The sequence below is a fragment of the Homarus americanus genome, unplaced genomic scaffold (genome assembly GCF_018991925.1).
Source record: "Homarus americanus isolate GMGI-L3 unplaced genomic scaffold, GMGI_Hamer_2.0 scaffold25483, whole genome shotgun sequence".
In the NCBI taxonomy this organism is placed as follows: Eukaryota; Metazoa; Arthropoda; class Malacostraca; order Decapoda; family Nephropidae; genus Homarus; species Homarus americanus.
This window is the reverse complement of record NW_024726235.1, coordinates 1,604,118-1,631,972: the sequence shown is the minus strand read 5'-3', so window position 1 is coordinate 1,631,972 and position 27,855 is coordinate 1,604,118. Positions and strand designations below refer to the sequence as shown.

At 45.5% G+C, this 27,855-nt stretch overlaps 1 protein-coding gene across 9 annotated transcripts in view; it reads right to left on the bottom strand.

Moving 5' to 3' along the window:
* LOC121865409 (serine/arginine repetitive matrix protein 1-like) overlaps positions 1–27,855 on the bottom strand; it is a 137,307-nt gene that overhangs the window by 51,388 nt on the left and 58,064 nt on the right. For 2 of the 9 annotated variants that reach the window (XM_042364782.1, XM_042364781.1), the window contains one exon: positions 16,584–16,654. The exons of the other annotated variants lie outside the window; for them this stretch is intronic. The gene's annotated coding sequence lies outside the window, so the exon portion shown is untranslated. The remainder of the gene's footprint in view (positions 1–16,583; positions 16,655–27,855) is intronic. 9 annotated transcript variants of the gene reach the window in all.

Sequence of the window (27,855 nt, the reverse complement as noted above, 5' to 3'; positions counted from 1 at the left end):
CTGTGAGGGAGCGACTCACAGACTACGTCCTAGAGCTTGTGAAAAATTTCCTGCAGGGGCGTTAGTGTTGGGCGTGATGGTGGTGTTGTCGAGGGTGGGCGTGTAGGCGTCTTGTGGGTAGCATAAAACTTAAACTTAAAACAGCGCCACTGCCGGCAAAAGACAGGCTAACGTTCGGGTGGCGTAGTTTCAGCTAGTATATCACTGCAGGGTAGAAGAGGTCGTCAGGGGCCGTGTTAATAGTAAGTGTCCTGGGGGCGGTGTCCTTCCTCACACTCAGGGGTCCTGAGGCCCTTCCCCTGCAGCGTGTCCCGTTCCCTCGCTAACCATCTGCCGCTGTTGCCCCGCCGCACGTGCTGCCTCCCTTCCTGTATGTGTGTGCACGCGCGCGCACTAACACCTACGGACACAATTGCTACTCCGGATGCTGGACTCCACCAGAGACGACACCGATAGAGGAACAACAACGCTTCCTCGAACAATCCCAACACGATCACTATATACAAATGATGGGCACCAGCCTAAACTTCCTCTCTTCCTGATGGAGATGGAGCATCACGTCCAGCAAGAACTCCCTTTGCTTAAGCTTCAACACAAACACACCGATCACCGGAACCTTTTCCCACATGGACGGGAGATGGCGGGGTCGGGCTAGCGTATGTAAGAGGTTGGGCAACAGCTGTTAGCAACACCTCGGGCGACGGACCCAGTTCTCAAGATAACTCAGAGAGACGCGTCCGCCACCACTATTGGTCATTACCAATTACCCAACGCGGCCTTGACTTGCTAGCCTACCTACACACACACACACACAATCATCCTGGGTCTCTATAAGCATTCAGGACAGGTCGGCGAGAGGTGGCGTGATAATACAGAAGGAGATGTACCTTACTGGCAGCTGAACCATTGTGTAATTTTCACCCCCGGACCAGCTGTTTCCTCTAATCGAACACTAAATTACCTCACCTCAACATCATGACATGATAGTCAGCCTAAATTGTGTAAATATCAGCATATAGTCGTTGCTTTGAATTATTATATGATAGTTGAATTAAATGGAGACGATGCGGGGGCCAAATACATTATACAAGGCTGGAGGCGTCCTCACTCCCTGTAGCAACAACTCACTTTACTCGCATCTTCTCGACAGTCGCTCTTTATACTAAACAATTCAAGTTCATATCATGTCGTGCACCTGTACACCTACACTACCAGTGACCTTAGATAGAGTGACCCTGAGGCGGCAGGTAACCTTCAGAAGAATAACTGCCTCCTCGTGGTGTTAGTTTGTTCAGACGGTGACGCTAGAGGACGAGGATTACTCTACACTGACCTGGTTCCCGTCGTGTTGGGCCAAGCTTCCCACAACCTCTATTGTTATGAGGGACCAACTACCTATTACCGCCGCCTTAACTGGTAATCCTTGAGTAATCTGGAGTCGGGTGTCGTCACTCGGCCGCCCGTCAGGTCTGCTTCATCCCTCCCAACACTATCCTCTGTTTCTTCATTCGGGAATTAGAGGTATGTCTTCATCACGATTTCGTATTTCCCTGAAGACAATCATACAACCACTGGCATTACACGTGTCCTCTGTGATTCTGTTACCGCATTCAGTATTATTACTTCACGTTATCGTCACCCACGCCAGTTTTGATTTATGCTGGAATGTGCATTATGACACACGTTAACGAAACACATCGCCTGGCCAAGTTATGTAGCAATAATCAAGCGGTGAGGTTGTTGTTTCAGATACTCCTGTCTGGTATTTAACAGTTACTAATTTATTGACTGTTAGTGTCGTCCCTGCTCAGTTCTTGTTTCATTCTTCTCCCTGAAGTATGTGTGTGTGTCTGTACCCGACCCAAACTCTTAGGTTTTATCTAATGATGAAAACAAACTGTCGGCCCATGATCCATCCCTGATTCATCAAGCCAGACGGGAAACTCTTAACCGAGACAACCAGCGAGCTTTTGGTGCCCCCCCCCCCCCACGCTTCAGAGTCAAGCGGTGAGCCTTACACTATTTTAGCCAATATATATGATTAACACGATCGGTGTTCTCAGAGTTAGTGGCTCGCAGCGTGCAGGGCAACAGCCAGCTCCCACAGTGACGTCACGGTTGACACACTCCATATACACAACTCTCACGTGATCTAATGAAAAAGTTCCGCTTAAACATCGCTTGTGACGCCACTCTCCCTCACGGTGCCCCCGAGGACAGTATTTACCTGGTGTTCAAAGCAGTATCAATCAAGTATCACTCAAAACAAAATGTCCATTTGTGTTTTCTGGCGCCATTGCACTTACATGTGAGTCATGATCTCAAGGGTCTCTGAGACAAAAGACAATCAGTTGACAGTAAGTGACAAGTTTGATACGAACGTGAATCACTCCCAGATAGCCAGGTGATGTGGTGACAGAGGGACAGTTTGTCTTACTTGTCATTTGTTACTTCCGCGTTGAAATCTCCTTACTTGAAAATACAAAGAGCTCAGACTTGAAGCTTTGAGATGTGTTGACGTGAAGACTGAAGCGTTACTGAGTTGTGAGGCGTCAGACACAGACACCCGAGGGGCAGCCACTCCACCACCCTCATCAGACACATTCTCGAAATCTCACCCATGTCTTCTTGTTCTGCGACTGCCAACAACTGACAACTATATTTAATAAAGAAACTTACATCATTCCGCATATAATATCATTTGAAGCAAACCATTAAATTTACGATAGATATTTAATTACAATGTACTGGGAATATGGGAGAAAAACTATGCATATTTTAATTGTTTGATCTTAAGCAACAGGGACCAACCTTTAATACACATAATTTGGTATAATCTTCAGTACGATGCTCTTTGAATTATATATGAACATCTTATTATTTAATTACCAGAAAAGAACATTAGATACTTGAGACTTAGGGAGGAGCTGTTCATTACGAGGTCAAAAGGTCAAGGCCACACATCTGAACCCTGAGCGTGATTCCCATGTCTGGTGAGGTCGTTGGTGGCGGTACACAGCTGCCTGGTGCATGATGCTGTGTCTCTCCCGCACCTACAGCGACCCTGTCTGTGTGTGTGTGTGTGTGTGTGTATGACCGCCAGTAATCTTGTTAGAGGAATATTTAGTTAGAATTTAGAAATCTCTCCAGGGACTCGAGCAGTGTTCCTTGAAGGTTTCCCTCACTTAAATGGTTGTTGAGGCAGCGTGTGGCATCTGCTCAGCTGCCTCACATGACTCTAGCGCCCCGACAAGAACTATAAAAATATAATGTAACTAATTAAGTGTTCATCAGAGCGTGAATCCCCGCCGGCGAGGAGCTGTGACCTTGACCTCTGACCACCGTCCTCATGATGGTCAACTGCTGTGTTGTATAGGTTTGGCGAACATTATTTCGTCCATAAGATATTTACTTTACTTTACACACACACACACACACACAGGTGAGCGTGACCAGTAATTACAGTGTTGGCAGCACAAACTAGTGGGAGGTGTGTGTGGCTGTACAAGGCTGTAACATACATGTGTGTACACCAGTTTTCTCCCTCACACTCCCCATCATCACTACCGCCACCACACTCCCTCCCACCACCACTACCACTACACCCCCTGCCATCACCACCAGCCAGCCACACAGCCATCAGTCGCCTCATCAAAACACCAACACAAACACTCAACACTCCCTTGACTTTTTGCTTCATAAAATAATCACTAAATAAAATATAATCCAGTTTATTCTACCACACAATAACCAACATTAAAAACAAACAAACAAACTGTATATATTGGCTTTGTTTCACTGTAAATTGATATGCAAATTAATGGCTGTGACACGCAAGGTACAGTATAGATTATTAGGATTTATATATTTCTAAATTAATCAGACATTACATCAAGGTACAGCATCAGGTGTTACTGGACTCGTACTGGTTATATTGTTCCGACCTTCATGTTGGGAGGTAATTGTATAGTATATGTGACAGGTGTGGTGTTACTAGGGGGTGTTGGTGGGGTGTAGGTAGGGTGTAGGGGGTGTAGGTAGGGTGTAGGTAGGGTGCAGGGGGTGTAGGTAGGGTGCAGGGGGTGTAGGTAGGGTGTAGGGGGGTGTGGTAGGGTGTAGGGGGTGTAGGTAGGGTGCAAGGGGTGTAGGTAGGGTGCAGGGGTGTAGGTAGGGTGCAGGGGGTGTAGGTAGGGTGTAGGTGTAGGTAGGGTGCAGATGTGTATTTAAGTAAGAGTTAAGAAATAAATAAAAAATATATATATATTGTTGATATTCTAGAAAATAAAAATAAAATAAAAATTCGGAATATATAATAAAAAATAAGAAATATATAAAGAGTAAAGGCGAGGGAGAGTAGCTTATAAAGTCACCTTGGCCAGTCGTGTCTGTGTGTGTGTCTGTGTGTGTCTGTCTCTGTCTGTGTCCCGGCTGTAAATTAGGCCAGTGATGTTGTGGTGATTTTATGATGAAATGTCTGAGGTGTTATTATTTTTAACACACACACACACACACACACACACACACACACACACACCTGTATTTTGACTACCTCCCCCCTACCCCCTCACTTGCTTCAGGCCAGACCGACGACACTTCATATTATCTTGAAGTTACAGTCAGCTCTAACAATAACAGCAGGAGTGACAGCAACGACAGCAAGTAATAAAGACAACAAAAGCAACACCAACAAAGATAACAAGAAGAGTAAACAGCAAAGACAACAAGAGGATTATCACTTGTTCCAGGAATGTTCCAGTGTTCATGAACCGGAGACAAAGGACTCCATAATTACTCTGCGTGACGACCACAAGGAATAATGTGTTATTGCGCATTCTGTGGTTCATTTTTTTCTCCCTCAGGCTTTTCTATCCAGTTGAGAATTAAAAAAAAAATAATCCATCTGAAACCAAGAGAATTGGACTGAACTGAGTGTGTGTGTGTGAGAGAGAGAGAGAGAGAGAGAGAGAGAGAGAGAGAGAGAGAGCCACTAACCACGAACGTGTATGTGTGTGTTCTTTTTTTCGTACGTGCGTTGCTAATTCGTCTAAAATACGTATAAAAACTGAACATATTGTAAATTAAGTTAAAAATAAAACTACAGAGAAAACACACACACACACACACACACGTAGCTCTCCTGTGGTTGGGCGGATCATCTCAGTTTCTACATCATAACACCTTAGCCATGGTCTGAAGCCCCCTCCGTCCCTTCTCTCTCCTTCCCTCCCCACATCCCTCACTCCTCCAACTCTCCCTTACAGACGGAGAACAAAACTATCAGGTGTTGTAACAGTTCACTCCCCATTAATAAAAGATTAAAGAAAATAAAACTAACTTACTCTTGTGATGTTCAGGTTGGCCATTCGAACGTCCATTAATGTCGATAGAGGAAAAATGACCACACAGACATTACGTTTTAGAGAGAATTATATTATTTTATTTTATTTTTTCTGTATTTTTTCCCCGATTGAGTGATGGTTCAGAAAGAGGTTAGTGTTTTATTAATACTTAGATGAAACTGAAGTGTCCCGTCGATTTAAGTCACTGTAGTAAAAGATATTTATGGAATCCGCGATAACAGTTTTATTTAACTTCCGTGACCAGACACCATCTCGAGCCGTGTGTTACCTGTGATTAAGAGTAATGTTACCTGATGTAATTATTCAATCACGGTCCTCACTCCTGACCCAATTTCCATAATGGTGTAAAACTCCCACACATGCACTCATACACACGCGCGAGAACACACACACACACACACACACACACACACACACACACACACAGTCCCTGGGTGGTGGCGTTCAGGGTGAGCAATGAAGTGTGATATGTGTGTACGGAGGGGGGATGGGTGTGTGTGTGTGTGTGTGTTTGAAGTGTTCCCCCTCCTCCTCTTCCTCCTTCTTCTTCTGCTGTGTGGAGATAAATTCTCGGTTTCGCCCCATAGTCACACTCATCCCATTACCCTTCCTTCCTTCCTTCCTTCCTTCCTTCCTTCCTTCCTGCCCCCCACGGCGCCTCTGGAATGATCTACACCGTGGGAGTGACACCCGGTAAGCTTCACTGACACGGGAGTAATGGCGGCACCCCCACATTACAGCAATACACCTCGGCTCATTTCAGCTCACCGTTACCAGCTGGGTGCAAGGCTGTACACCCCCTCCCCCCCAGCTCCCTCCCTTGGTTCTTTCCACCCCCTGTTTATTCCTCCGTTTCTCTCTTATCCTCATCCCTGTTTCTGTATTCTCCCCCTGTTTCTCCCTCTCCTTCCCTACTGTCTCCCTCTCCTCTCTCCCTCTTCCTCTCCTTCATCCTTTCCCCTCCCCCCCTTTCCACCTCTTCCTGCCTCCGAGTTATCTGTGATTCATTCAATTTAAGTCTCGTGTATTTTTTCCCACAAGACGGAAGTTACACAAATATCTCCTGATTTCTTTCTCTCTCTGTCATGTGTGTAGGTCGTGACATGTGTGTGTACGTAATGAACCTGTGTACGTCTTGTAATGTGTGTACAGTACGTTGTGTCATGTATGTACATCGTGTCATGTGTGTACGTCGTTTCGTGTGTGTGTGTGTGTGTGTGTGTGTATGTGTGTGTGTGTGTACAGGTGTGTCATGGGTGTGTACACGAGAGTCTTACCTGGTCTGTAATCTGTACCTACACACCTCCTCATAAGCTCCTCCATTGTTGTCGTTCTACTCAATCAAGAATAAAAAAACGACTAAAACAAAAGACGTGATTTTTATAACTTCTCATGAGTCGACGGTGAGGTAAAGAATTCCCCATGCGTGATTGCATAGTTGGGGAGGGAGGGAGGGAGGGAGGGGCGGGGTAGATGAGGGTGATTGAGGAGGGAGGAGAAGGGGAAGAATGAGGAGGGAGGGCAGGGAGCAAGACTGGGAGAATGAAAGAGAAGAACAGAAAGATGAGGGAAGAAGAGAATAAGATTATAACACTGTATTAAGGAAACCACCAAGAGAGTGTTTCTTCTCACTGGTTGAAGATGAGCTTTAAGGGATGAAGGACGATTGTAAAAGACTAGAAAAATGTCCTTAAAGACTCAAAGGACACCGAGTTATGACATTTTTCAAGGGTTCAAGGTAGCATTTAAAGTATTGTATATAGAGGATTGAAATGTCGCCTCTAACAGTGACGTCAAAGTATAAGTGAATGAAATGGGCGTCACAGAAACAAAAGACGGTGTTTTTTTGTAATGATAAGTGGTTGAAGACGCTGTTTAAGGGGTTGAATAGGTCGAGTGAATGATTGACACATGTTAGGTAAAGGGAATGAAGACCATGATAGATTGATGATTGTAATTAAACAGCTGACAGTCGCTATGTTAAGGGTTTGAAGACCTCTATCCTGCCACCACAAAAGGTTCGAAATTGAGTTACTAGTCGTGTCGGATCGGCTACATGATATTTCACATTTTAAACTAAACATCACATCTTAGAAATATCTCAAAGGTTATAAATTATTATGTCGTTGATGTTGTAATTATAATGTTATAACTACACTTCAACAACTAAGGTCTGTAAGCGCATAATAAGGTCAGTAACTACAGTAATCCACCAACAATTAAATATTATGAGAGATACTAAGTGGAGTCCTTTGCCTCATAACCTAAATATTTCAAATACTCAGTTGTGCCCTTTTGTCGTGGAAGTACAGAGGTGTAGTGAGGGTTGAAGGTATCATTAAGGAATTAAATACATCGTTGAAAATAATACATCAGCTGTTACGTGAAGAAAAGTGGTCGTGTGTATATAAAAAAAAGAGAAAAGAATTTAGACGTTTACTCAAGACAATCGGCCATTCCGTGCGGGTCGTGGTGTCAAGGGCTGAAAGGGGTGACTAAGAGAGGGGGGGGGTGTAGGTAGAGGTGTTAGGGCTGGGGTGGTACTGGGGAGACACTGAATTAGGAGGTGTACTATTAAAGGTGGTGGGAGGTGGAGAAGGGGAGGGAGGGAGGAGGGAGGTGATGTGAGAGTGTAGAACTGGGGTGATATTTTGGGGGGAGATACTGATTATGTGTAGGGGGTAGAATTGGGGAGGTTGATTGCTAGTGATGGTGGGGAGTATAAGGTAAGGGGAGGGTGAAGGAAGGGGGGCTAAGGGAATGGGGAGGAGATTGAATTGGGGTTTAAGATAGGGCACACACACACACACACACACACACATCATAGCGTCACACTCCACGTTATTCCTCTATCAGTTCATCGTTGCGTAAAACTCCGTCCCATTGCTCGTGAAAATTGGCCAGATTACGTAAACAAAAGCGAGAGGTCAGGGTCGTGTGTCTCTTTTCGTCGAGAGAAAGAGATAATTTATTTTGAAAGCAGTTTGTTGGTGTGATGGATGGTTAGGTTAGGTTAGGTTAGGTTAGGTGAACTCACACTCACACACTCAGGTAACTGTTGAACCTGATACAGTCGTCGCCAGTCACACAACACTCACTCTCCTTCCTGACCGTGGGAGTTCCTCTCTTAATAAACAACGAACAAGAACGAAGAGGCGGATCACGAACACTCTAATGGATGGACGACACGGGGACGATATCAAGGACGCGGTGAGGGACGTTTTAAGGACGGTGTGAGGGATTACCATAGAGCAGGAAGTACAGGAAGAGAGAAGTACGGACAGAGGGAAGATGAAAGAGGAGACACTAAAAGTACAATAATTGGTTAAAAAAATTCTCGTATGCGATTTTAGCCTTGAGATCATGATCGTCATAGTGGAGCCATATTGGAATTGATTAATCAGTGACCGCGAGTTATATATTGTAAGTTGCCGTGTGTGTGTGTGTGTGTGTGTCTGTGTGTGTGTGTGTGTGTGTGTGTGTGTGTGTGTGTAGGCCTGACGGAGGATGCGGGACGACGGACGGACCATTCACAAACTCGACGGTCAGACATTATTCTCATCATACCTAATAATCAACCCCTAATTTCCCCGTCCTGACCCTCCTACCTCATTGTCCTCCTGGCCTTCTGATTTCCTGGCTTTTGCTCTCCGTGATCTCCACCCTCAATGGCCTCCACGGTCGTTGATCTCCCTTCTATTTGGTCTCTACACTCCCTGAATTGGTCTCTTGTCTCCCAGGTTTCTATCTATAGTCTGAAGGCCTCGCTGTGGAGAGATGATTGGGAGGATATGAAGGTCATGAGAGGAGGTGTCATGATCCACCACCCGATAGTGACCTCCCCCTCTCCCCCCACTCATCTTCCTCGTCCCCCTGGCTCCTCTCCCCAAGAATCCAAACACATCTTCCAATCCTCTTTTCTCCTTATCATTCCCTTTCCCTTTCTCCTTCTCACTCTCATCCTCCCCTAACTCTTTTGTACTTACCGTCTACCAAGTACAATAGCCACAGTACCTACTAAAGTACCTCGTCAGTTTTGTGTACCTCTCAGTCACCCCCTTTGTTCTACCTGACAGACGGCCTCTACAGTTCCTCCCTCCCTCCACTGCCTCTGTACACACTCCCACACTCGCCCATCCATCCTCCCTCACGTTACCAAACTTACCGGTAATCTGGCCGTTAATCCTGGTGGTTACAGAGTTGTCAGCGTCTGGTATTACCACACCCGGTAATTGGCAGGGAGAACTGGCGAGCCTGCGAACCAATCTACGCCCCCGTGACTACTGAGTGTCATCACCCCACTGTACTATGTTCTTTATAATGCCTTTATGTCCCTTTAATATGCTGGGGTCTCTCCTGTCGTTACTGTGTGAGATCTTTTGTTCTGCTCACTGTTTTACCCTGGGTGTTAATGACCTCTATTATGTTTTTTTTAATTATGTAGTAATTGAAAGTATGAGTTACGTGAACCTCAAATGACTTCTTCTCATCCTCCCGTATTTTTTTCGTTTTCCTCACTCCTGCAGGATCCTCCAGAATACCCTTCGTTAGGACCCTCCCTCAAATGCCCTCCTGCACATATCCCAACTCCGTTCCTTCAGTAGCATGATGTCACCTGCTACACTTCATCGAGGTTACTAAGCGTGTTAGCTCCCCCGCGTCCCCCGTCTCTGTGCACTTTTAAATACGTTTTCATGTAGGCGTCGACTTTTACGTACAGTACATTAAATACGTTATGGCTGCATTTGACTGGTGAGGAATGCAAGGAACAAGTCAAGGAAGTGGAGGGATCTGGTCAAGGAACTGAACAAAACTGGTTGGGGAATGCGTGGGTTCATCAGTGTACAGTTGGCTAAAGGCCCAAAACAATACCTTTATTGTTATATTACCGTAAAATGATGACGATGTGTTCACCGCAAGTTTGTGGAAAGACAGACCAAGCTCCATGGGTCGTGATCACTGTTATGGCTGAGTCTTCTGGTAACTCTTATTATTATTGACTTATACAAGGAGAACCAAATATGGCTATCTCGCCCCGTCCTCTGGTAACTGTTAGAGAGGGGGTGATGATCTGCCTTTAACCGCCCACGACCCACCTGCTGGTAGGACTGTACAAAATTGGTAAGGTTAGGTTAGGTTAGGTTAGGTTTGGTTTGGTTAATATCCTTCGTTTTTATACCACGTTTTGTTGTCCTTCTATAGATGTAAGTCTTGGAGAAATTATTATTATCGTTATATCATGTAATTATTAATGTGTTTTTTTTTATATAAATGTACAGGCAAGGTTATAAGAAACTATGCATAAGCCACACGTTAAGCTTTGTGTGTGTGTGTGTGTGTGTGTGTGTGTGTGTGTGTGTGTGTGTGTGTGTGTGTGAGCCAGCAGACTCTTGAGGAAGGCTGTATTTTAACCCCTCCTGGGCACAGACGAAGGTGCTCGGGAGACGACGGTGGAACTGGTTAAGTACACCGCCACACTACCACTACCAACACCCACCACACCCCTCATCTACACCCACCACCCACCACACCCCTCATCTACACCCACCACCCACCACACCCCTCATCTACACCCACCACCAACACCCACCACACCCAATAACAGGATGAAAAAATTAGTATGAAAATTGGGAGGGAGAAGATGGAGAAAGAGATGGAGGAAGAAGGACGAAGATGATGGCACCAGAGGAAGGGGGAGGGAGTAAAGAGGAGAAGTGAGAAGACGAAGAGGAGAGCAGCGATACAGAGGTCCTCCAGCCGACGCACCAGAGGGCATGGGTAGGAGGAGTTGGGGTGGAAGGGGCGGGAGAGAAAGTTGTGGAGGGAGGCGTATGTGTTACTACTGGAGGGGCTGACGGAGGGTGAGGTCATCCACACCTCCCCTGACACACACACACACACACACACACACACAGATAAATGATTCACAAGTCACTTTCATCACTACAGTTAATACACAGTCATAAACTTAATTAATTATGACCCCATCACCACATTACCATCACCACTACACCACCGTCACCACACCACACCACCGTCACCACACCACACCACCAGCAGGGAGAAGGAGTGGTGTTGTCATTAACATAAGATTATCCGTCCCACCACTACACATAACATTAGTACGGTCACCCCTCCCCCCCCCTCCACACACGGCACTTCCTCCATGCTTCCTCCTGGTGTCTTCTTCCCCCCCTCCTCCTCTTCCTCCTCCTCCTCCTCCTCCTCCTCCTCCTCCTCCAGCTGTTATGTCGGGGTTCCTCTTTTTCTTCTGTTTTTGTTGTCATCAGATGGTTTACTGGTGGTGATGGTGGTGGAAGTGGTGGTGGTGGTGGTAGTGGTATTGGTGGTGATGGTAGTAGTGATGGGTGTTAGTATGGTTGGCTGGCATCATTTTCACTACTCTTAATTCGTCATCTACACATTGCTGCCTCCCACCCCCTGTACACACACACATTACTCAATACACTACTTACAGATGCATGCAGGTGTGTGTGTGTGTGTGTGTGTGTGTGTGTGTGTGTGTGTGTGTGTGTGTGTGTGTGTGTGTGTGTGTGTGTGTGTGTGTGTGTGTGTGTGTGTGTGTGTGTGTGTGTGTGTGTGTGTGTGTGTGTGTGTGTGTGTGTGTGTGTGTGTGTCACCTGGGGGACGAATGACACACACACTACCACTAACACCTGTGTCTTTTTTTCCTTCCTATATCATTCCTCATTCCCTCCTTTCTCCCTCCCTCATTCCTTCCCCTCTTTACTCCCTCTCAACCTCCTTCCTCCTCCTCCCTCTCTCCAACCCCTTCCTTCCTTCCCTCCCTCCCTCTCCAACCCCCTTCCTTCCCTCCCTCCCTCATTCCTTCCCTTTACCTCCCCTCCTCTCTCCAACCCTTCCTTCCTTCCCCTCCCTCTCTCCAACCCCCTTCCTTCCTTCCCTCCCTCCCTCTCTCCAACCCCCTTCCTTCCCTCCCTCCATCCACGTGCTTCCATAATCACTCGGATCTTGCTGGACTTCTTGCCTCGCTCCTCATAAATAAACATCCCAGGAAATAATCTGACTTGAGACAGACATGAACACACAAGGACGAATACAAATACGGACGTGTGTTGTGAATAGCTTGTTTTAATTAATATTGAATGTATAATTAATCAGGTAAATATATGGATATGTAATTAGACTACCTGAGAAGACTTGGGATTTACAGGTAAGAGAAGGTACACACACACACACACACACACACACACAGGATTGGATGCCAAAGTGGGTGAGGGTGAGGGAAGGGTGATGACCTGGTGTGACCTCCTCAGCTGGGGTCACTCGGGCACTGGTGGTCCCTTTATGGGTCGTTACCGCTCGTTTATGAGTTACGAGGCAGTTTGTCGCAGCGGTCGTCCTCCCTCCCTCCGCTCCGCCTCGTCTTGTTATCTGCCCTCCTGACGCGGCATATCTCTCTCTCTACTTCCTTTCTTCTTTCCCTTCCTTCCTTCCTTCTTTCCTTCCTTCCTTCCTTCCTTCTTCTTCCCCTCCTCGTCTGATTGTATAGTATTGTGTTTTCTCGTTCCTTATTTCACTCTGATAGATGTGTTGAGAGAGAGAGAGAGAGAGAGAGAGAGAGAGAGAGAGAGAGAGAGAGCACTATATACACCCTCCTCCTCCGGAAGCCACTAGGGGAGGTAAATGGGACATATGCTGGGATAAAACTACGGGAAAGGAGGAGGTAGGATAGAGAGCCGCGTGGGAGGGAGGAGGATGGTGTGTGTGTGTGTGTGTGTGTGTGTGTGTGTGTGTGTGTGTGTGTGTGTGTGTGTGTGTGTGTGTGTGTGTGTGTGTGTGTGTGTGTGTGTGTTGATCAGTTGCTCATTATACTCAGGCGTTTTATCTTTTATCATGACATCACGATACAGTCAGGTCAATATGGTGGTTCAGACGGTAGGAGTCGACAGGAGGAGGAGGAGGAGGTCAGAGTTTCGACTTCCTCGGCAGTGTATAGGTCGGGTCGAGGGAGATTTCAGCCTAATGGCATCGTTCCCCGGGTGCCATTTGTCATCTCGCATCCTGGGCGGCCCTTCTCATCTACCAAGCCTATACTGGTGGGGGGTAGGGGGAGGGGGTAGGGGGAGGAGGTGGGAGGGGGAGATGTTATGGACTCCTTCCCCCTTCCTCTCTCTCTCTCTCTCTCTCACCTCTTGTTTACTCTGTTGTTATGCCTTTATAATCAGTGAGATAAAAAGTATGGGAAGGAGACAAGGTTGTGTGAGATCAGGTGTGTTGTGAGGGCCAGGTGAGCCTCGGTACCTGGCGTGTTGATGAGGCATTAGGAGGGGGACCGTGACCAATACGAGGCATCCCGAGCTGCTGAGCGGAAGTCTGTAGTGTAGTGTAGGTCTTATGAAGGACAATTCCTCTCCCATCTCCCTCCTCTGCTTCTCCTCCCAGACTTCACAACTGTTACTGCTGCTGTGTGTTACTGCTGCTGGTGTTACTACTGCTGGTGTTACTGCTGTTGGTGCTTCATTGTCCACGGCCACTGCTGTTTGTGATGCGTGTCGTGTATGCGGAAGTGTTCCTGTTGGTGTACTACTGGCGGATGTACAACTGTTGTTTTAACGTTACTCCTGTTGTGTGAGCTGGTGATGATGGTGTTGGCAGTGGCTGTTGGTGATGACTGTGACTGTTGGTGGTGATGATGTGGTGTTGGTGACTGTTGGTGATAATGGTGGTGATGATGGTAACAGTAATGGTGCTGACACTACCGTTGTTTTTATCACTCCACCAGTAACCACATCACCCCTACTTATGACAGAGGAGTTCTACAGCGTCTTCTCCCGGCAGAGTTACCCACTACTACCTGTACCCCATAACCTACGGCAGGCTGCTTCGTCTCGTCAGGGTGGTCAGGGTGTTGATGAGCGCCAGAGTATATGTGTGTGTGTCGAGACCCTGTTATGTGAGACTAGTAACTTGTGTTATCTTGTGGCTCGAGTATAAATAAGCGACCTTTCTATTATCACTGCCCTGGTGTGTGTGTGTGTGTGTGTGTGTGTGTGTGTGTGTGTGTGTGTGTTTTGATAGTCAACTCATACAACAACACAGGTAATGCATTGGTTGGGTCCTCGGCTGAAGCATCGGCTGATAATACACACTGAAGATATCTTGTGACTTGTTGTCCCGTGTACTGTGAATGTCAAGGAGACAGTGTGTGGGGAGGGGAGAGTATCACGGCAGGAAGCTAACTCATGTAGATCAAGGAGGAGGAGGAGGAGGAGGAGGAAGATGGGGAAGAAGAGGGGGTAGAGGAGGAGGCCCCTGTGTAAGTAATTAACGCGGAAGTAGGGAAAACACATCATTACGTGGGACTTGTCAATTGACCTTACAAAGTATTAATTACTCCGACCACCTCGACCTTAGTGACTGATAGAGACACGGTCTGCCTCCACGATAATTATGGTCGGCTTATTAAGCACTAATTACTCGGTGACCAGCAGATAATTGCATGTAATTAATAGGAGCGACTCATTACCTGTAATTAATAGGAGCGACTCATTACCTGTATCATTACGTCCAAGAGTTCTTCATTAAGATTTCTTTTGAGTTTTAATTCATCTTGCTGGACGCTGACAGAGTGGGGTGCAGGAGGCAGACGCAAGGCAGTGCTTCTTATACTGTTGTTAGTCTTAATTTAGCATTTTTTCAACCTAAGAAAATGACGATATAGTGTTTGAAGTATTAAGAATATACTCTACGAACACTGAGACCCACCAGGGGCGGTGTACAAGAGGGATGAAGTCGTCTCCTTTTACGACTCACAGCTCCTCCACGCCTCTGCCACCAGACGACTGTCTTCTTTCATCGAAAGTTGGGAGTAATCGTTATCTTTCATGGTCAACAACGTCTCTTCACTCTCCAGCGTCTGAGCGAGTGACTGTTGTCTGTAGGTCTTGTCATTGAATATAAAAAGAGGCAGGTGTGTGTGGTGTGGCTGGTCGTGCAGGTCCTGTCATCATTTTTTTTACCAAACAGGGGCCTGTGCTCCTGCTGCCTGTTTTATGTTCTCTACAAACTATTGTTTTCTGAGAGTTTTTGCATAAACAATTTACTACATTAAACTGTCTCGTCTATAGGATATTTTCTCAAATATTGACTGACGCAGAATATTTATTTTTTCAACAGAGTCGCTTTCTTAAAAAAATTTATCTTGTATCTAAACCAAATATTCTTAGGGAGTTGAGATCTATCACGAACACTGTTGATTTTAAGTTCTCACTTCTCAGACTTTGATACAGTCTCGCCAACAGCAAACTCCATGAATACACGTTAACCTCAACTCCACGTTTTGTCTGCACAAACATAAAATGGAAACTATTATGAAATGTCAGATATTACACCATTAATCTCTTCGTACTAACCACAACATTTTCATTTTTTTTTCAATACAAACTTTCACCACATCACTACAGGTAACCTTGACCAGCTGGAGGTGTCTTAGAACTTACCACCAGTGTGTCTGTCTTCCTCCGCGTGTCTCCTCTTTTATATTACCAGTTTATACAAATATGGATCCCAAAGACTCCTGATTGGTCGGAGATAAAGGAACTAGTCAAGGAGAAGAAATCGTGGTCTGACGTCATGGATCAGCTGGTGGTGTAAACAAAACAACAGCTGAGATGTGGGCCTCGACACACCCAACCTTCTCCTCCCCTCAGTCATAATTCATGATTTAGCTAGACGTCACTTAATCTCTCTGTGTACAATTAACATTGATGTCTTATTTATTAATTTATCTATTCATTTATGTATTTATTTATGCTTTTAATTTGTTTGTGTTAAAGACATTGGAGAGTTAGGGAGGGTCAGGAACTATGGCTGGATGAAGTAGTCGTTAATTCCAGCAGAAACTCATTTAGAACCGCCGGAGTTAACCTCACGATACAATGGTGGAGGTCAGCCAGGCACTGTCATAGAGCATCCACAGTGACAGTGACGGTGTACCTCCACAAGGACAGTGACGGTGTACCTCCACAAGGACAGTGACGCCTGCTACCTAACAATCCCATAATCTGTGGAAACTTGAAAATCCTACGTGTTGAGATATTTATTACTTCTATGTGTTATACTGTGGATCATAATCATATTAATTGTATGATTCAAGACTACAACATTACATGATACTCGTTAACAACACCTGAGGGTAAAGGGGAGGAGACACGTAGAATACTCAAGAAGCTTACCCACCTGGACGACGGCGGCCACACCTGAGGGCTGCAGGAGCCAGGTGTGGGCGTCACGGGCCACGGCACACTCACCTGCCGAGAGGAAAGAAAAAAAAAACACGGAAGGTTAGAGAAGTTTGTCGTGACTTAGCTAATGGGTGAGTGAGTGTGTGTGTGTGTGTGTGGGAGGGAGAACGATGAGAAGAGATTGAAAGATAATGAACAGGAGAAGAAGGTGAACAAGAGAAGAGGAGAGAGAAGAGATAATGACAGGTAGAAAGGAATAATATACCTGCCAGTAAGGAGTAAGTGAAAATACAGGCGAAATTTCGACTGAGAAAAAGGGAACCAGGAACCCCCACCACCACCACCACCACCACCACCTCCTTCAGGATGACCAAAAAACCTGCTGCAAGAAACTAACTCTAACAAGAATTACCATCACAAGACCCCACACTACCATCCCGCCTACCAAGACAGAAATAACAAGGGACCACAGGGGAACAAACAAGCCTCCTCCAGCCCTACCTCCTTCTTGCCCCAGTGATAATGCCAAGACTAACAAGGCCGGTGGAACGAGGAAGGAGGGCAGTAAAATAGTCATAAAACAAGCCTGGGCACACACACACACACACACACACACACACACACACACACAGGTTTATCACTCTGGTGCCTGAGGTGAGGACGACCAGCTCCACAATGAAGAGATTCGGGCGATCAACTGGTCTGAATTCGGTCGTTTTTTGGGGGGAGGGGGTGGGACGCGGGGTTGGGACTGGGTAAGTTTCCGGTGTTTCAACTGCTAAGGTTAGTTACTGAGTCTCTTAGTTTCTACAGCAGATAAACAGACAACGTCAAGAAAACGTAGAATAATGTTCAAGGCAGATGAACAAGAGATGCCCAGGAGATCTAACGTGTCTAGCTTTCTCATCTCGCTCTTCAAGGACTTACAGCCACTAGATATTATGAATTATTATTTCTATTGTAGTAAGGATGACAAGCTACAGAAAGGATGACTGTAGTGTAGGGAACTCACAGCTGAATCGAAGTACTGATGATCCTCATAAAATAAGATACATTTAAAAATCAAAATGGTCGCCTCAGAAACAATGGCCGCCAATGTAAACAAAATAACCGGGAAGGTGAAGAAAAGAATTGGAAAAATAATAGAAAAACAAAAGACTTTAAAACACAGACAAAATGGCGTGTAAATGTTCCTTAAATGGTTCAGTTATATGTATATGACAGGCAGGGGTTAATGTTATGGCGTGGGAACATTTACGACTCGGTGGTAGAGACGAAAACATTTGCCAGTTGTTGGTATTTTAAACTTATCCCCATAAACGTCTGATGGAGTAACGTTAACCACTTAATTTGGGATTCTTAACTTTACGTAACCTAACCTAACCTAACGTAGTGGGGGTGGTGGGAGAAGAAAGGGGGGAGGTTTGGGTAAGGGGGAGAGGGAAAGGGAGTGAGGAGGGAAGGAAGGGGGGAGAGGGAGGAGGAGATCAGGACCTTTGTGGCGAGGGAGAGAAAGCCGTGGTGGGTAGTTGTGTGGTTGTGGTGCGAGGGATACTGTTTGTGGTGATAGTGGTGGTAAATATAGTCACACACACACACACACACACACACACTTCTGGTAATACTCCCATCACAGGGTTACCCAACAGACGTGATAGTATTAGTTCAGTTATTACCCAGTGAAGGGAAACCGAGCAATATTTGGCCAGTTGACTCGGGAACAGGAAATAGCGAGGATGCCGGATTTCCGCAAGGTCTGTCTCACCTTCACCCAGCGTTTGTGTTTGCTGGTGTGTGTTTATTTGTTTAGCATATACACTCTACGCCCCTTTTTATCGTTAGTTATACATTACAATACCAACATGGCCTTAAATAAAATCAAGAACATGATCAACAGACAGACAGACACTGCATTACCTGAGGATTCTCCATCCCAGTTTATTTCACTTAAATATTAGCCACCCTAACCTAACCTAACCTAACCTAACCTTATCCCTCTTCCCAAGTGGATATTCTTCAGTTCATCCCTGACCTGGCCTTTGACCTCGACCTATTTCATCTCGATCTATTTGACCTTGACCTACTGGGATTTTCGCCTACCACCCAACTCATTTGCTAAGTTCATAAGAACATAAGAATGGAGGAAACTGCAGCGGGCCTATTGGCCCATACTGGGCAGTCCCGTTTACACCTAACCCCTATTGCTCATATAAGCATCCAACCTATGTTTGAAGCTATTCAGCGTATTCGAGTTAATGATGATATTTGATAACTTGTTCCATTCATCCACTACTCTGTTTCCAAACCAGTGTTTACCTATTTCACGCCTAAATCTAAATTTGTCTAATTTAAAACCATTGTTACGAGTTCGCTCCTGGTTGATATTGAGTACCTTGTACGTCCCCTTTGTTTTAGCCCCAGATTTCACTTATACAATTCTATCAGGTCGCCTCGCTCTACGTCTCCTCGAGGAGGCAAATTAAGATGCTGAACGTCGCACTGGCACCACCAGATTAGTCTTGTCATTCTCCTCTGAATTCTTTCCAATGATTCTATATCCATTCTGTAATACGGTGACCAGAACTGAACTGCGTAATCCAGGTGTGTTGTAGAATGTGTCCTCTAGTTAGGTTAGGTTAGGCTAGGCTAGGCTAGGCAAGGTTAGGTTAGGCTAGGCTAGGTTAGGTTAGGTTAAGTGAGATATTGTGCTTACTGGAAAGGTGTGGTGACGGTGAAGGTGTGGTGACGGTGAAGGTGTGGTGGTGGTGGAGGTGTAGTGGTGGTGAAGGTGTGGTAGTGGTGGTGTAGGTGTGGTGATGGAAAGGTGTGGTGATGGAAAGGTGTGGTGGTGGTGGAGGTGTAGTGGTGGTAAAGGTGTGGTAGTGGTGGTGAAGGTGTGGTAGTGGTGGTATAGGTGTGGTGGGTCAGACAATAGTTTCCCTGCTACCCGACACCTGTCAACATCCTGCTCCACTCTGACGTAAATGGGTCGAGTTGTGTAATAATAATAATGATAATAATAATAATAATAATAATAATAATATTAATAATAATAATAATAATAATAATGATAAACGGTTTGTTGAAAAAGCATAGCAGCCAGAAGGCTGAAAATATACAGTTACATAATTGGGGAATGGGTTTCGATTTACAAATAATATACAAGTAACATAAGTGATATAAATAAGATATATAATAACTAGATGGGGAAAAGCTCAAACTGCAGGGCATTTCAACATAGTGACAGTGCAAGAAGTAGGGTTTACTGGGAGTGAATACACTGGTTTATTACAACTTATTGATAATTTTTACAATGGTTAGGACTGGGCTGTTCTTATAGTGATCAGTTTGTGCTCGTATGGGCTGGATGCGGTTGTGGTGCCGAACAGCAATTCTCGGGCTAGGGATCTCAGGTGGTAGTAGGAGCCGGTGTCGAGGATGGTGCAGAAGCTTCTTACCAAATTTGCAGATGAGGTCGTGGTGATGGTCAGTGAGAGTCGAAAGGGTCAGTGTGTGTGTATGCGTGATCGTTTGTGAACGTGCGTATATGTACCGTGTGTGTGTGTGTGTCCCCTACAACACTCACCCCGGCAACACACTCGTCTCTACCTCATTACGTCTGCACAAGGCTTCACACACACACATAGTTTAATGAATGACGAAAAACTCCAATTGTGAACTTCAACAAAAACATAAACCAACTCTCTACCGCTCGCCACACCCATGAGCTTTTAATCACAACCAACACCACCACTATCATCACCATTACCACCCCTCTCCCCCCTCCCTCCCTTCCACCCACTCACCCACCTACTCTCACCGACCGGGTGTAGAAAGTGGGCGCGGCGTGTAAGGTCATTACCAAGGCGGGAGTGAGGGTGGGTGGGTGTGTGTGTGGGTGGGTGGGTGGGTGGGAGGAGACGTCACCACACACTCATACAACCAGCTGGTCCGGACACCCTCAAGGCGAACAAGACCTTACCTGGTGACTTACTGCACAACAACACTCCGTCGCCTCACACATCTCTTTAATACTGTAATAATTATTTCCAGATGGTGTTACGGGAGTCTAATATCGCCGTGTGTGTGTGTGTGTGTGTGTGTGTGTGTGTGTGTGTACGTCAGCAACACTAACAGAATTAACCAGAATGGAGGAGGAGCATCAGTCAAGGGCAAGGTTACCAGATAAGGTGGGTAATGATCATGACGAGGCGCTTGGCTGGCAACACTTGAGTTAATTTAATACTGCAGTGTTATGGTTAGGATTACGCCCCGCAGCTACCCATCTGATGCTCTTTTGGTTAATCATTGTCTTCGTCTGTCTGTCTGTCTGTCTGTCTGTCTGTCTGTCTGTCTGTCTGTCTACGTACGTGTTCAATCGCCACCTGTCCCTCATCACTGTCATATGGTACGCTTTACCGCCTCACCACAAGAGATATTACCAACAGAATGCTAATAGGTACACAGCCCGTCTGCTATATTTGGATAAGCCTTTTTAGAGCCTTCATGAATGTTGTTTTCATCTGGGGGAGGGACGAGGAGGGGGGGGAGAGGGGAGAGGAGGGAGGCGTTCGTAGTGGTGAACCTTTCTTATTCTTTTATACAATACTTCTACATTTTTTTAGATGTGTATGTTTCTGTATGGTAGCGTGAGAGAGAGAGAGAGAGAGAGAGAGAGAGAGAGAGAGACAAGGAAACATTATTATTATTATTATTATTATTATTATTATTATTATTATTATTAAAGTCAATAACATGAACACCATGGATGCCTACTACTCTCAACGTTGAAATCTCCGTCACTCACGGGTTGTAAACAAGACCCAGCAACCACCACCACCACTGTCTCTCTCTCACGTAAACAGAACAATACAGGAACCAGGTGTTTACTCGACTGTCATTTGTTTTTGCTTTGTTGAGGTCTCATGTACGCAAATACATACATACAGTACATACATACATACATACATACATACATGCATACATACATACATACATTATTGTTCGACAACCGGTTAGTCTAAATCCTTGCCCGGTAGTGACGTCAACTCTCTACCCTCTGTGGTGTTGTTAATCCTAAGGAAAAAAAATAACATCTCACTTTCTCCCTTCTGTGTCGTTGTTTATCCTAGGAAGAACAAAAACAAAACAAAAAAAGAACGTAAGAATGAAAAACAAAAATAAAAATAAAATCGAATAGAAATTATCTTTAATATGTTAATTACTCGGACTTAAATTATCAAGAGTGAAACTTGACTAGACTGCGGTAGGAAAAAAAATCTTAAAGGTACGGACCACTAACTGAGACGAGCTGCTATGGAGGTGAAACTGAACGCCATTATAACTACTTCATAAGAAACTGGAAAAGTGAAAATAGTTACCTGGGTTTGTGGTGCCCGTCTGCCTTACCCCACAACCTCCCTCCCAACTCTGTTTGGCCACCAGCTTGCTCCCTCCCCTACCTGATACCTGCACCCCTGTCAGCCTCTTCCACTCGCCACCATTTGGTCAGTACACTTTCATCATCATCACTCACCACACCAATACTCCTCACCAACACCTTCAATACTCCTCACCACCACAATCACCACTCACCACCTTCAATATTCCTTACCTCCACCCTCCCTACTATAATTTCACGTCTCTGGTATCCTCACTACCATCCTCCCGCCACGAGACTCCTCCTCCTTCACGCTCCTCAACACCTCCCGTCCAGACAATACCCCAGAGAAGCCTTGATAACGCCTCTTCCACTAATAATATAATGTTAAATTTATATAAGAAATTTTAATCACTGTTCATTAATGCTTAGAGCTGATGCTATTGTGACTCTTATTATAGAAGTAGTATAATATTAACCTAACCTAATTTAACCTGATCTATCTAACTAACATGAGCAGAGAGAGAGAGAGAGAGAGAGAGAGAGAGAGAGAGAGAGAGAGAGAGAGAGAGAGGAGGGGGGGTAGTACTGTAGGATGTGTTTTAGACCATCACTTACCTGTAACTTTCACTGTCTGAGTCTGAACAGTCGATCATAGTGTCTGACCTCAGCACCACCTTCCTCCTTCTCATACCCTCCCTCTCTCCACCAACTCCTCCCCCCCCCCCTGGCCCAACATTCAGGTCAGCAATGAATGAGTTTCACTAGAGGGTCGCGACTACCCGCCTCAGAGAAAGTTAACCAGTGCCAACGACCTGGGCACCTGGCACTCTCCCGAGACTTCCTAGATACACGTGACACTCTCCCTGAATCTACTCATGTCGACATAGATGGCACTTACCACGGACTTGACACACACACACACACACACGCACATCGTATTCAAGAGGTTAAGTCACTGTATTCAAAGGATGAAGATGAGTCATTGTACTTAAGAAATTTAGTCATTGTATGTAAAAGGAGTACTGAAGGTGTTTGGCATCGTACTCAAGGGGGTTAGCATCGTACTCAAGGGGGTTGATATCGTACTCAAGGGGTTTAGCATCGTACTCAAGGGGGTTGATATTGTACTCAAGGAGTTTAGCATCGTACTAAGCCGTTTAAACTCAGGAGAAGACTTAACACAACACCTAGTCTGTGACACCTGTACTCAGTGAAAGTCGCCGCTGCCTAAAGATATAACCCCCCCCCCCTCCGACAGCAGCCAGCCACTACAAGGTTTCTACTGCCTCATACTTGGTAACTAATGATAACTCCTAATTTCCACTTTATCTATTTATGTTACGCGCCCTCTCAGAAAATGTCAATAAAAACACGAACCTACCAACCTACCTACCAGCCAGCCATCACCACCGCCACCACAGCAACTGAGAGATTCTGCAAGACCCCAACACCTCACCAAACTCCAGACTTAAAAAAAAAAAAAAATCGTAAATTGAAATTTTCCTCATATCACAAGATGTAAATAAGCACCTGGGGATTTAAATTAAGCACAGACGTAAAATAAAACTAGTATCTAAGATGATTTTTGTTAACTAAATCCGGTGTTCATTTACCATTTGCCAGTCAACAGAGTATGTTATTCAGGTTGGAGAGAATATATATATTTAAAGATATTTTCTCTCTGCATGAATTTTATTAACATCATCAGGCGGTAGAGTTGTTGGGAGGAGTTTCACCGGCGTGTCTGGAGAAAGCCAAACACCTTCAGTTATATGCAGTACCTCGTCACTACCAGATGGAGTTCCCTTTAGCGTGTGTCATTCCGTCTTGGTTTTAGTTATTCTTTAATAAGTGTCGAATTGATGGTTCCTGAGGGGAGAATTTAAGACCTGTACCTTACATGTTCTACCTACCTCGAGACGCTCCACTTCCCTACCCCCTCCTTCACCTTCCACCTACATCCTCCACTCCACCTAGACCTTCCACCTCTACCTCCACCCTCACTCTCACACCCTCTCCTACACCTTCACCTTCACCACCTACCAACGAGGGCGCGGCGTGAGCTACTGACAGTCCAACACGCTCATACAAGACAGTGGTTCTAATGGGTGAGAGAGAGAGGGGAACAGAGAGATGGGGAGGTGAGAAGAAGAGGGGAGAAGAAGAGGAGAGGGAGAGATTAGTGAGCAGGAAGAGAGATACATAGAAGTGAAGAAGAAGAGGAGTAGGAAGAAGAGAGGGAGGAGTAGGAAGAGGAAGAGGATGGGGAGGAGGAGTCACAATTATCTCCGGCAGATGAAAATACTCGAGTGTAAGAGGCCGGATAAACAGCGGGTTTCTCTCGGGTAGACACCTCCAGGCTAACACGAGGGGGGGGCAGGGGAGGGAGGGGGGCAGGGAGGGGAGGGGGATGAAAAGGAGGAGTTGATGAGAGAGTGAGGGGGGAGGGAGAGTTGTTAAGAGCTATTTGGTACGTGACGCCGATGAAGGAAATGGAGAAAGGGAGGAAGGGAGAGAGAGGAACACAGGGAGAGAGGGATGGAAGGAGGGAGAGAAAGAGTAAGGGAAGGGAGGGAGAAAGGGTAATACCTACTCACACATGACAAGGGGTACACAGGTTAGGTTAGGTTAGGAGAGGTGAGATTGCGGTGCTATGAGGTTAGGTTAGGTTAGGTTAGGTACTGAAATGAGATTCGGACAGTATGAATATAGCGTGGCTGAAAGATGGCTAGAGAGAGAGAGAGAGAGAGAGAGAGAGAGAGTGAGAGAGAGAGAGAGAGTGAGAGAGAGAGAGAGAGAGAGAGAGAGAGAGAGAGAGAGAGAGAGAGATTATAATCCGGTTTCTCACTCAAAGATTCCTATAACAATTCTTCCCCCGTAAATAAGAATGAGAAAACTCAACTCGTTTTATTAAAAATTATATAAAATTATGAAGATTTCGACGAGAATCTAACCTGCCATGTTTGTGTTTTCGTATAAGTAAAGCAGTTAACCACATATTCACCTAACCTAACCTAACCAAACTTAGCCTAACCTAACGTAAGCTAACCTAACCTAACCAAACCTAACCTAGATTTCTGTCTTCTATTCCTCAGGTTGTCTTCGTGGGTATGTGGTGACGTCACGGTGAAATTACCTGGGTATGATGCTGCTGCTTCACCTTAATGAACACACCTGGAGGAGAGTTCAGACACAGTGAGTAACCTTTCTTGAGTATGAACACGGTATGAACACGGTATGAACACGGTATGAACACGGTATGAACACGGTAGTTGGTTAGTTTGTAGGATTAATGTATAGCTGAACCCACACACACACACACACACACACACACACACACACACACACACACACACACACACACACACACACACACACACACACACACACACACACTATACAAAGAAAAATCAAAACAAACACCAAACGCAAATAATTAATAAAAAAGAAACAGGAGAGAAAATAGAGAGAGAGAGAAAGAGACAAACACTTGTCTATTTTATCAGAGAGATAATCAGTAAATAAACGACTGGCAAGATGAATGTCTCCCTGACTTTCTCTCTCTCTCTCTCTCTCTCTCTCTCTCTCTCTCTCTCTGTTTGTATTTCTCTCTATTTCTCTCTAGTTGCCTGTCTGTGTGTCTGTCTTTTTCTTTGTTTATCTTTTTCTGTCTGTCTGTCTGTCTGTCTGTCTGTCTCTACAACCTATATAACATCAGGTGATTGGAAACTTTCTTTGCGTAAGAGACGATGAACACACACACACACACACACACACACACACACACACTGCAGGTTTTACGAAGGAGACAATATCCCTCGTTTAAGCTGGTTGACTTCCTCTTCCTTCATGTGTTTTACCGTGTGTGTGTGTGTGTGTGTGTGTGTGTGTGTGTGTGACCTTCTTGGTGTTTTTTCTTTTTCTTTTCCATGATGTTTATTTGTCTTCTTGGTTTGCTCAGTGTTGAGTCTAGTCCCTTTCCTACCCTCCATGTCAATAATAGCAAAAACTACTCTTAAACTCAGTGAAATATCTACCGAATTACATTTTGTCTATGGAGAGAGAGAGAGAGAGAGAGAGAGAGAGAGAGAGAGAGAGAGAGAGAGAGAGAGAGAGAGTCTACCTCCTTGCCTGTCTCTCTCTCTACCTGTCTACCTGCCACCGCTGACCTAATTACCAAAATAGAAAGGGCGGGGGGAGAGAAAAGGCAGATGAAGGCAGAAAAAGAAGTGGCAGAAGGCTGTGTTGAGGAGGTGGGAGGAAGAGTAGGAGGTGAGACGCATCCTTCACACATCCCTACCTCCCTCCTTCCTCCTCCTCCCCTTCCTCCTCTTCTTCAAGCTTTCTTCTTTAAACTTCCAGCCCCACTTGACCAGGTAGGACCAATGACAGTCGACCGTAGCTGCGTTAGTGCGAGTACTTGGGTCGTACTATCGGCAGTGTCATTGAAGAACAAACTCCCTCATCCAGGAAAAGACACTATCAGTCAGTCAGTTATGAGGGAAATGTGGGTAATATATAAGGAAAATTGATCGCTGTAGTAAAGGAAGATAAGGAAGAAGAAGAGGTATTGATAAACTTGTAGGAGATGTAAGAGGAGAGAGACCGCTTCGTTGTGTTCCCCGGGCTCCACTGTAGCCTGACGGAGGCGCAGAAGGGGGCAAGTGAGAACCTGGTAAAGGGAGGAGGAGGAGGAAGGTATCAGGAATTCTCTTTTAATTATATTATGGGGAAATCTAGTGAACATTAATCCCACCTTAACCTGAATAGAAATGTTGATAATGTTAGAATAATGTGTAGTGTAGTGTAGTGTAGTGTCTGTGTAGTGTAGTGTCTGTGTAGTGTATTGTAGTGTAGTGTCTGTGTAGTGTAGTGTAGTGTAGTGTCTGTGTAGTGTAGTGTAGTGTAGTGTAGTGTCTGTGTAGTGTAGTGTAGTGTAGTGTAGTGTAGTGTAATGCAGTGTAGTGTAATGTAGTGTAGTGTGTGTTTGGTAGTGTAGTGTAATGTAGTGTAGTGTAGTGTCGTCGTGTAGTGTCTGTGTAGTGTAGTAAAGGGTTTGTGTAGTGTCTGTGTAGTGTAGTGTAGTGTAGTGTAGTGTCAGTGTAGGTTCAGGTAGTAGTGTAGTGTAGTGTAGTGTCGTGTAGTATAGTATAGTGTAGTGTAGTGTCGTGTAGTATAGTATAGTGTAGTGTAGTGTAGTGTAGTGTCAGTGTTAGTAGTGTAGTGTAGTGTAGTGTCGTGTCGTGTAGTGTCTGTGTAGTGTAGCAGAAATGTGTCGTGTAGTGTCAGGTGTTGTGTAGTGTAGTGTAGTGTCGTGTCAGGTAGTGTCAACCGTCATAGATACTCTTCACTTCTCCCATTCAGCGGACTGTACATACTAAGTCTTTCCTCCTCCTTCATTCATTCTATAATGCTTCCAAATCTGAGAATAACCTGCCTTTCTACCCTCCTACCCCCGGTCATCAGGAGGAAGTACCTGCCCAGATCTGAGGAGGCGGTGTGAAGCTCAGCAACAACCCCCCCCCTCCTCCCTCTCTCTCTCCCCTCCTTCTCCCTCCCTCTCTCAACCATATTCCCTCTTTCCCTGCCCTTCCTCACCGTTTGCTATGAGACAACAGAAGTGATGCCCCAATGTGCTCCCCACAACCCGGTGATGTGTGTTCATCCTCCTCCCTCTCTTACCCATTTTCTCCTTCATCTCTCTCTTGTCTCATCCACTGTGTCCCTCCTCGACCCATCATCTCTATCGACGAGGGAGGGGGGGGGGGTAGAGGAGGAGGGAGGGTACAGGAGGGTACCGGCGGAAGTGGTATCCAGGTAAGAATGTGTACTTCCTCCAGGGCGTGTTGCTGCCCCTCTTGGTAACTTTCACTCGGGATGTACC